Source organism: Heterocephalus glaber, unplaced genomic scaffold (assembly GCF_053883595.1).
Source record: "Heterocephalus glaber isolate CG9 unplaced genomic scaffold, H.glaber_assembly_v1.0 deba00001569, whole genome shotgun sequence".
Classification (NCBI taxonomy): Eukaryota; Metazoa; Chordata; class Mammalia; order Rodentia; family Bathyergidae; genus Heterocephalus; species Heterocephalus glaber.
The window spans coordinates 12,207,919-12,218,930 of NW_028258354.1; the positions used below are offsets into that span (position 1 = coordinate 12,207,919).

An 11,012-nucleotide genomic window follows, 5' to 3' on the forward strand; every position below is an offset into this window, starting at 1 on the left:
AGAAGCTGGCTTTTGATTGGCATGAAATACTGAGAGTCAAGGCATATTTCACTAGATTTATATTTTTCCACTAAAAATATACATCTCCATTAAAATAACAAAACACTAATAATATCACAAATCATGCCACTAAGGCCAAAGAAAAAAGTAAATGCATATAGGCACAGTGGGATATGAACTATTTAATCTAATCATCATATTTGTGCAAATCCAATTAGAAAGCTCACCATTCATTCATTCATCAATTATTTACTGAACGAGTATGGTGCTGTGCTAAATATTCTTATGGTGTCAAAAGCCTTCTAGGGCATAGACACCACTCCAACTTGTCATATACTATCAAAGTGTTACAGACTTTCTGGCATCTTAAAGTCTTTCATTGATGCCTCACACCCTCCAAGTGAGAAGGAATTAAGTTACTTCTCAGATTGCTTATCTTACAGAATTGTCCAAGTATTCATTCCTGTCACTAAGATTCCATAATGCAGGTGTTTATTATTCCATTATCCTTTCAAAAATCATTAATGATTTTGGATTCAAGAAACATTATTAATAAATATATGCAGTGTGCTCAGTATGTGTCAGGCAATGTGTTAGGTGTCAGTGAACCAAGCAGTGAAAAAGTCCCAATTCTCCTAGAGCTTACAATTGAGCAGAGATTGATTCAAGACAAGTAAGATCAGGAAGACATATCTCTATTTTCTTGATCAAACCCAGAGCTATTCCATCATTTCTTTACATGCTTGCTTATGTGACTGTCTTATTGTTTGTTTATGTGTACAGCCTGTGGGTTTTAGTTCATATAACCACAACAGGAGTCCAGCATTTTCTAAATAGAAAATTTCAGTCCTTGTCTGTTTCCTCATGATAAAGAATATTGCCAGTCTAAAAAACTTGGGTGAGGCCGATAAACAACATCAGGGTCATGTCTGGTGGAACATGCCACACAGGAAGCTGAGACAGATGCAGCACAAGTTTGAAACCAGCCTGGGCAATTTAGTGAGATCCTGTCTCAAATTTTAAAAATCAGAACAAAAAAAGAAGGGGGATGGGATGTAAAATAGTACTCCCTGGGTTCAATCCCCAGTATTCCATAAAACAAACCAAAAACAACAACAAAACACTCAAAACTCATTATAAAACATCTCTAGTTATTCCTATACAGAGTTTTGCTTTATAGGAGTATCCATCCTCCTCTTCCTCTTCCTTAATGTAATCATGATTTGGTTTTGATTTCTACTCTCCAATGCAGCCCACTGTTGTCAGAGAAACAATCCTTTGCCTATAAACAAGGGTGAAGCCAAGTGGCCTACTCTTAGATTATCATGTCAACGGTTTGGTCATGTAAACACATGACCTAAACTAATCAAACTAGAAGAAATAATTTCTAGTCTGTGTTTGGAGAACAAATTCTTTTTTCTACCATGATCAGGGACTCCTGCTGCTGCTGCTAGTGATGATATACTGTGACAAAAGTGGAAGTCGGTTTGAGAAAACTAGTTACACACAGAAGACTGTAGAGCTAAGTTCCCAGGAATGTGGTGTGGAGCACTACTTGACCTCTGAACTTAAGTGCTGTGTGATAATATATTTGCATATATTTGTGAAAGATAATCTATATCCCTGATCTTGATGTTTAATAACCCGCAGAACACTTGGAAGTACTTTGGTTTCTAAAGTTTTCTTTCAAAAGGAGTTCCACTGAATTAAAAGTAACATAAAAGCATCTACATTAGATTATTCATTCATTCAGAGAGGAAAAAAAGTTGACAATAAGTAACCCAGGATGGAGAGCCTTTAAAAGAAGCATGAAACACAGAAAATAATCTTAGTGATTATCTAGTTAAGACGTCTAAAACTTTTCTGCTGAGATTCATGTGGGAAGCATTTTCATGAGTGTGGAAATAATCCCTGAAGTGTCTTGTCAAAACCATGGAATATCTTGACATTTGACTTTCTATAAATAAAAATTATAAGGGAATTTTGCATTCTGGTAAAACACATTTTTAGATATACTTCTTTCCAAACTCTTAATGAAACTAATAGCTCAGGAAGTTGCACAAGGTCCATATATACTGTGGCTCTGGGATGACCTCTACTGGCACTCCACTGTGTATCCCAAGGGACAGGCAGCACGCTTATCCAAGTGCAAGCATACAGTTATGGACCATTATCCTCATGTCACAGATTAAAGAAAAAAGCCAACAGAGGCTAAATAACTTGCCCAAAATTTTGAAGATAGTTATGGGCAAAGCTGAGGACTGAACTCAGGTTAATGCTCTCTTCAAGTGCTTCTTTCAATTTTTGTATGAAAATAACAACCCAAAACAGAAGTTCAGCTAGAATTCTAATAAAACATCTGAGACCACAGATCAAACAGCATATCCAGCCTCAGCACCGCTGTACTTGCTATTCCTGATCTCTAGAAGGATCTTCTGACTCTTTTCATGAACTTTTTCTGTTTTGTTCATTGCTCACACCAAAACTGGAGGTTCACACATAGAAGATACTTGAAAAATATTTTTGAGTAATAAACAAATACCCTACACTATTTTACCTCTGTCTTTACCCAAGCTACCACTTTCCTGAAATGACTCTTCTCCTCTACATTTGCCTGCTCAAGTATTACCCATTTGCTACAGTTTAGGTCACAAATGTTCCCTCAGGCCAAGGGCATAAAGGCATGTTTCCCTTATGGCACTATTAGGATGTGGTGGAACCTTCAGAAGGTGAGGTTCAGTGGGAGGAAGTAAGATCACTGGAGGCATAACCTTGAAGGGGATACTGGGATGCTGGCTCCTTCTTGTCTCTCTTTTTCACTTCATAGCTGCAATAAGGTGAAGAGCCTCCTCCATCATGGTTGTCATGGTGTATTGGGCTGCTATAGGCCTAAAGCAACTGGGCCAGGAGATCATGGACTGAAACCTCTGAAACTGTTAGCCAAAAATAAACATTTCCTCCTTTCAGTTGGTTATCTTAAGTATTTGTTCTAGCAATGGAAGGCTATGTTAATATCATTCTAACTATAACTTGTATCAGTGTCTTTCAGTAAACCTCCCTGAGATCTCTGTAACTGACTAGCATATTGGGATATTTAGAACAGGAAACATACTTCCATGATTGTATTCCCAGATCCTGACATAGGTGGGCCTTCAATTCCAGTCCTTCATTTCTGCACTATTTATCTGCCATTCTCATCCATATCTTTTTCTCTGTGTTCTAGAAGACATTTTTTTAAGATTATCCTATTCATGGACTATCTTTTGTATTTATTATGTGAAGTCTGTTCCATAAACATCCCAATGCAAATTTTATTCCCATCATTTTTGTTTTTTTTTTCTTTGCTATCTTTGGCTCATGCCATCCAGTTTCTCTACATCAATACCTTCTTCACTTTGGTTTTTCCACTCTTTCACTGAAACTCTGCCTTTGTATACTCTACTTACAACAGCTAAAAGTTACGTATTTAAAATAACATGCTATCTCCTACAATAAATTTTATTCTAAAATGTTATTCGCCTATGATCCTTAAGCATAATGCTCCTTTCCTTTAATCTGCACTATTATTTTATGGGCCACAAAATTAGAGTTTCTTTTGTCTTCATCCTATAGCAGAGAAATTCTACTCAGACTTCCATATTGACCAAACAGGTGATTTAGGGAGCTATTAGCCCCACTCCCTATTTTTCCACCTACCAGATTGAATTCTAAGGTTAAAGTGAAGGGAAAATTGATGTTCCAGATTTATTCTAGTTCCCAAACAATTTTAAAAAGTAGAGCTGGATTTAGTGGGATCTTCTCCTATCTCTCAAGAGTATAGGTTCACTCTTAAACTTTTGAACTCCTTCACAAGAAAAAATACTTAAGATGTACTGCATTTAGAAACAAAAGCATGCACAGGGTAAAATATTTCCTAAGATTCAATGCATTCCTCCCCAGCTCCTGCCATACATTATGTTTTGTCCTGTTGTTTTCTGGATTTCTTTCTTTCAAATGGACATTGAAGGTCAAGGAAACAGAATTAAATTCTCTTTACAGGAAAAATGGTAAAAGGAAAAAGCAAATTGTCAACCTTAAGGATTGAAAAAAGAGAAAGAAATAGTGTAAAAGTGAAAAGATAATTATGTCATCTCATAAGATGGCCTGAGGCTAAGGAAGGACTGTGACCATCAATGTCTGTGATTTCACTAAGGATAAAGAACGAATACTGCATGATTAGGAAGACCCTGATATCCCTGGAATTGTCAGAAGAAGGATAATGAAGAATATCACTCTGGCAGGTGATTAAGCAATGAGAACAATGATGAAAAAAGGGAAACTAGGGCATGCTTGTTGAGGATGATTGACAGTGAAATACACGGAGTAATAGATAGTAGACATCTATTAAATGCAAGAGATATTAAAATCTACAAGCACTATTTAAATTTGAAGAAAAAATAATGGCATAATTGCCCTTTTTGAGTTTGGGAAGACTATCTCAAGTTTAGAATGTAGTGAGAGTAACCACTGTGTAAATCTTTTAAATAAAGGGGTACATAGGACAGGGGATTTAGCTCAGTGGTTCTGCCACCTGTCTCACAAGTGCAAGGTCCCGAGTTTGATCCCAGGTACTAAAAAAAATTGCATTGGGCCAGGGATTTAGCTCGGTGGTTCTGCTGCCTGTCTTGCAAGCACAAGGTCCCTAGTTCGATCCCTGGTACCAAAAAAAAAAACAACAAAAAGCCCTAACTAAAGGGGCACAAGAGGAATGAGGGGTGATGAATTCAGCACAGAAATTAGAAATCTTAGAATACTACATATGGGCCGGGGATTTAGCTCAGTGGTTTTGCCGCCTCCCACGCAAGCGCAAAGACCCAAGTTCGATCCCCGGTACCAAAAAAAAAAAAAAAAGGAATACTACATAAGATACCAGAGAATCTTTGTGTCTTATGGTCCTGTGATTTTTTATTTATTTATTTATTTATTTATTTTTTGTTACGGGTGATCGAACTTGGGACCTTGCGCTCACGAGCCAGGCTCCAGAACCACTGAGCTAAATCCCCAGCCTCTCCTGTGATTTTTTTCAACACTGCATCAAAATATTTGTTCCTTAATTCTGCTAAGTTGCCATGAAATTTTGGGGCCTCTCTATAAATACTTTGTTATAAGACCGCTATCTCAACTATGGGTAATAAGACAAATTCTGAAGACTTCTTACAACTAAATAAAAGATAAGTTTGGTGTACTCACAAGACATTATCACACTTGCTACAGTTTGGATTTTAAATGTCCCCCACAGGCTTATATGTTTGAAGCTTGGTCACCAGCCAGCCTATGATGCAACTGGGAAGTGGTAGAACTTTTAGGAGACAGGGCCTAGTGGAAGGAAGTTAGGTCACTGGGGACATGCCTTTTACAGGGATACTCAGACCTCACCTCTTCCCTCTCACTTTCTCTTTGCTTCCTGGTCACAATGAGGTAAGCAACCTCCTCTGTCACATACTCCCACCCTGGTGTACTATGCTGCCACAAGTCCAAGGCAACAGGGCCAAGTGGCCATAGACTAAAACCTCTGAAACCAAGGCCCAAATAAACCTTTTCTCCTTTAATCTATGTACCTTGGATATTTTGTCAGTGATAGACATCTGACTAACATAATACTCATCAAATATGAAGATAATAGTAGAATAGTGAAATGTCTTTCATTAGTGTGTGTGTATATATATATATATATATATATATATGTCATTAAATAGTCCCTTTCATATCTTACAAGCTGAGAGTATCAAATCAATTCTTATCAACTACAGCCAAGCAAGACTAAAAGGTAATAGAAGCTTCTTAGCTACAAGCAAATTAGGTAAAGGCAGCAGGCCTGAAGAACTAAGTGTATTTCAATTATGAGCTACAACCTCAAAGATAGCCTTGTAAGGATTTCACTCATCCAGGAGCAAATAAACATATAAACCAGCAGATCTTCACCCCATTGGTCTCATGATCTATTAGTCCTAATTGCTTTTCTTCATTAGTCATGTAGAGAAAGTGACAAATTGAAATCTTCTCTCAGAACTAATTTACCCTGAAAAGGAATCATCAGGATCACTCACCAACTCCTTCAATATTTAACTTTTAAAAAGGAATTTACTCAGATCTCTGAGACAAGTAAACAGGTCACTTAGTTGGACACTAATATTAACCTGAGTTTCTTAGTCACTCACTTACTTGAGGATTAAGAAACAATACTAAGGTATTTGTCTCAAGGAGCTAAAATCAGAGAGAGAAAGATTCATAGATTATCAGTGCAGCTTAATGGCAATGAACCTAACAAAGGATGATATCATTCATATAGGTGATGACTTCCATTTATATGAGCAATCTTTCTATGGGTAACATTTCAGGTTTTGGTATAATTTTTTCTCCTAGATACTGGACTTACTGGCTTGAGCAGACATTCCTACAGCAAATTTACTTTTGATGGTGTGACTGAACCTCTTTCTTAAATACAGTCAAAATAACTGAGGCTGGCACCAGTCTTCCAAGTCTTATGCCAATACAAAGGAATGACTAAGTACTGCCTGTAACGCTTCCCAGAGGAGCTGCAGAGGGGTTCAGGATCATCAACACATTGATTCTCCAGAGAAATCTACAATAAAAAGATGAGATCACTTCTGAGTAATTAAACTAAAAATAAATTGTCTTATATGGAATCCACTGATGAGATTTTCCCCAAACATAACGAGTTTCAGGGTAAAATCAGGTTAGCATTTTGTGGATTTTTAAATTCACCTGCTATATTAATTGCATATTATCTATTATTAAGATTCTTCTGCTATATAATTTAACCAGAGTGTACATATTAATTTCTCTATATTCCATTCATTCAGCAAAAGTTGAGAGGCTACCTTGCATCAGGTATTGTTCTGAAATGTGAGGATACAATAATGACATGAAATTAAAAAGTGACATGTCTACCCTCAGGGAGCTTACATTTCAATGGGTGAACATAAAAATGTATACTTATACCCATAAACATACCACCTACATATATAATGCAATAATATTTATTCATTTCAAGGCAGAATTTGCTTTCCTTCTCTACTTGGAAATATTTGAATAGTGTCAGGGATCTAAAGGTGTCACTAAGCAATTTCTATTCTACGCATTAAATTATAACCCAGGTCTAAAACTTAGATTTACACAACAATCTCTGAGCCATTTTTACATAGAACAGATCGTTCTTCTTTGCATAACCTTCACCTTGTTACATTTAACACAGAGCTTTTGTGTTGTTTGTTCCTATCTTCACCATCTTCCTAAGCAGAATTCCTCATTCTCCCAAAGTGAACAAATAATGTTCTCTCACAATTCATGTTCTCATATGAAAGTACCTTGTTTTGAACGATATTTTCCTGTTGTCCTTGATCACTTCTTTTAAAGACCTCCAAGGCCTACCAATGTGGCATATGATGTGATCACTCCCTATTTTTTCAGGTCTTCTTTTACAGCTCATTTTATATTCCAAAGAATTGCTTTGCTTCTTAAAAACAGTATGCTATGTCTCAGCTCCAGGCCTTTGCTCATGTCCTAAACATTGCCTGGAATGGTCTTTGGCCATGCTTTTTGCCAGACAAATGATTATTCACCTTTTAACATTTACTTTAGATTATTACCTCCTTCAGAAAACTTCCCCTGACCCTTTCACCTTTACTCCCTGGGGGTCATTTAAGTTCTCCTCCTCTGTGCTTCTGTGATACATAAGAAATAACTACATTAATTAAACTTACCACACTGTATCATAATCATCTAGTTGCAGACCAGAAATGAGACATGAACTCTTGATTATGTTCATTACTAAGATCTCATACAGTGTCCTTCATAGAGTAATACCAAAAAAAAAACCCTTGGTGAATAAATTCTTGAATAAATTTCAAAGCACACTTTACTATGGTTTTAACAGTAAAAATAGCAAGTGTCAAATACTAGGAAATTATCAAGTTCTAACTAAGGAATGTTTTTTAGCTCTCTGTCCCACATTTTCCTTCTTTTTCAACACAAGCTGTATATTTGTATAGCTGCTTGTTTTAACTAGATATGAAATACAAGTAAGTTGCTTGTTTAAACTTGAAAAATCCTACAGGGATCATGGAAGATGATGGAAGAAACACAGTAAGCAACTGAGCAAATACGTGTTGTGAGATTTGCCTTCTGCCCAGGAGACACCAGAAAGAACTTCATTAGCAAAGATCTTCTTCCTTCATCTATGAGGTAATGAAAAGGGAATTGCCAAAGCCCTCAAGCCAAGGAGTGACATCAACTTTATCCTGAGCAATCTTAATCTGTCTACAATGCCATGTCCTCCAGAAGTGGCCTAGATGGAAAAGATGAGTCAAATACATTTTCTTTTATCATTTTTCACTACCCTAGCACCTTAACAGCTAGTTTAAAAAAAAAAAAAGATGAACTTGAGCTTGGACTATGGAAATTTTTTTGATAATAAGAAATTTCCGGGCTATATTAGTTACTAATTTCCTATCTCTATAAGGCTGCTGTCTTATAATAAATTCATAAGCCAAATGGTTTTTTAACTTCTCTATTGCATAAATAAAGAATGAGTCTGGTCTTTGTACTAGATGCCTGGGATACAGCTTCTAAACCTTTGGAATTTCCCAAGGGACAGAAGTATCTTTGTTATTCATGTGTGTCCTTAGACCACACCAAAGTTTATACTAATGAAGTAATTCACAGTTGGCTCTTTCGAACATTTAGGATGGTGGCTAACTAAGCTAGAAAACCCAACTACAGTACATGATTAGAAGGTTGGGATTTTGAACCACACATCAGGTGAGTTTCTGAGGACGGGAGAAAAGATAATGATTGAGTTCCATCATATAGCCAATGATTCAATCATGCCTAGGTAATGAAACCCCAGCTGAAACAATGGCCATCACAGCCTAGATGAGTTCCTGGGTAGGGAGGTGAATATATTGAGCATAGTGCCATGCATGCTCCTGTGTTTTTCTCTTAAAACAAAAGATGTTAATGTAGAGTTTGTTTTTCTAACTAAAATCTCAGTGTTCAGGTTTAATTGCCGCGTTGGCACTTTGCAATAAGTAAGTGTGTTTTCTCTTGCAGTCTGGCACTTGGTCTCTAAAAGGTTTGCCATCACTAGCCTATAGTATAAGATGTCCTGATTCTAAGAGAATACATGAAAGTTCTGGGTTTAACACCCTTGCAAATATGGTCTCACATTTCTCCTTATTTTAGGGGGTGGAGAGTTTGGATTTGCATCCTTTATAATAAAAATGCAACTATAAGCATAGTGCTTTCCTGAATTTTATAATACATTCCAGTGAATTATCAAACTGTGAAGGTATAAGAACTCCTGAATTCGTAACCAACCAGAAATACATGGTATGAGGACACCTCAAACATGCATGGCATCTGAAGTGAGGGTGCTCTTGTCAGAGACCCATCACTGAACCCATGCGATCTGTACTAACTCTGGGCACTGGTAATCATCAGAAGAGTACACTGTTATACCATGGTAACCATGCACGTTTACTTTGCATGAATAAAACCTGGCAGACCTAGGTCCAGGGTCAAATCTGCCATTTTAAGCTGTGAACTTGAAGAGGCCATATAACTAGTGTCAAGTAAATGAGACTGGGCTCAGTGACTTCTATTTCCCATCTTATACTGCTCCTACTAGTCCTCAGTTTGGAGGAGAAACCAATAAGCACCTTTTCCCATGATTACATTTTCCTCTATAGCTTCTTTTACTAGCAACAGTTAAAAGACAGATGTAAGGCCTTGGCACTTGCTACTCCCTTTGCATGAATTTTCCTCCCCTACTATCCCTGTGGCTCACTGCATAACTTCCTCCAAGGCTTTGCAAAAATTTCATTTGCCTGTTGATCTTCACTAGCTATGTTATCTACATGTTCAACCCTGTTCCTTAATTCCTGCCCATCTCCCTCTGTGCTTTATTTTATTCCATGACATTTATCATTTAACTGACACACCCCATATGACAATGGCTTGTTTCTCATCTGTTTCCCCAGTAGAACTTAAACATCATGAGGCAGGGATCTACAGTGGTTTGTCCACTGAATTATCCTTAGCATCTAGAAAAGTGCATGATAAATGAATGAGTAGTTTTACTGAGATCTATAGGCTCAACAGCTTAGTTAAGTAATCCACTGAAATAACTGTAAAAATGATCTTCACAGAATGGGAAAAAAAAGCCTAAGAGAAACAATATGAGATAGATAAGAATATTAGTAATTATAACAAGAGAAAGGAACCACTGGGCTTAAAGGACTCAAAGATAATAATGAAAATCAAAGAATAGAGATGATAGTAATAGATGAAGTGAAGATATGTTGACATTGAGAAATAGTAATACCATATATATGAGTTTTCACCATGATAGCAGTAAAGCGGTAGGGAAAAGACTATATGCCAACTGATGCTATGCTAATTCAAAACAGTGAACAATTAGCTTATTGGTCACATCAAAGATTATTGGAAACAAATGGTATAAAGACTCAAAAACATTGAGAAAGTGCAGAGAAACAATGATTCAACACAGTTGTCCTACATTCTCAGACAAAGAAGTAAAAACAGCAAATACACATATGAAAGTATGTTCAACATCACTGGTCATTTGAGAGATACAGATGAAAACATCACTAAGATTCCACCTCACCCCAGAAAGAATGGCTGCTATCAAGAAATCAATAACAAATGCTGGTGGGGGTGTGGAGAGAAAAGAACCCTTCTCCATTGTTGGTGGGAGTGTAGACTGGTGAAACCACTGTGAAATCAGTATGGAGATACCTCAAAGAACTGGGACTAGAGGTCCCATTTGACCCAGCTATTCCCCTCCTAGGTATCTTCCCAAAAGAATTCAAAGAAACATACCACAACGATATATGCTCACCCATGTTTATAGCAGCACAGTTTGTAATAGCTAAAGCTTGGAAAAAGCCCAAATGCCCATCAACTGGAAACTGGATAAAGAAGATGTGGGG

The 11,012-nt window shown here is 37.0% G+C and overlaps 1 protein-coding gene across 2 annotated transcripts in view; it reads right to left on the reverse strand.

Annotated features, from left to right (window-relative positions):
- Nucleotides 1–11,012, reverse strand: part of Grip1 (glutamate receptor interacting protein 1) — a 661,025-nt gene that overhangs the window by 513,969 nt on the left and 136,044 nt on the right. The gene's annotated exons all lie outside the window — the stretch shown is intronic.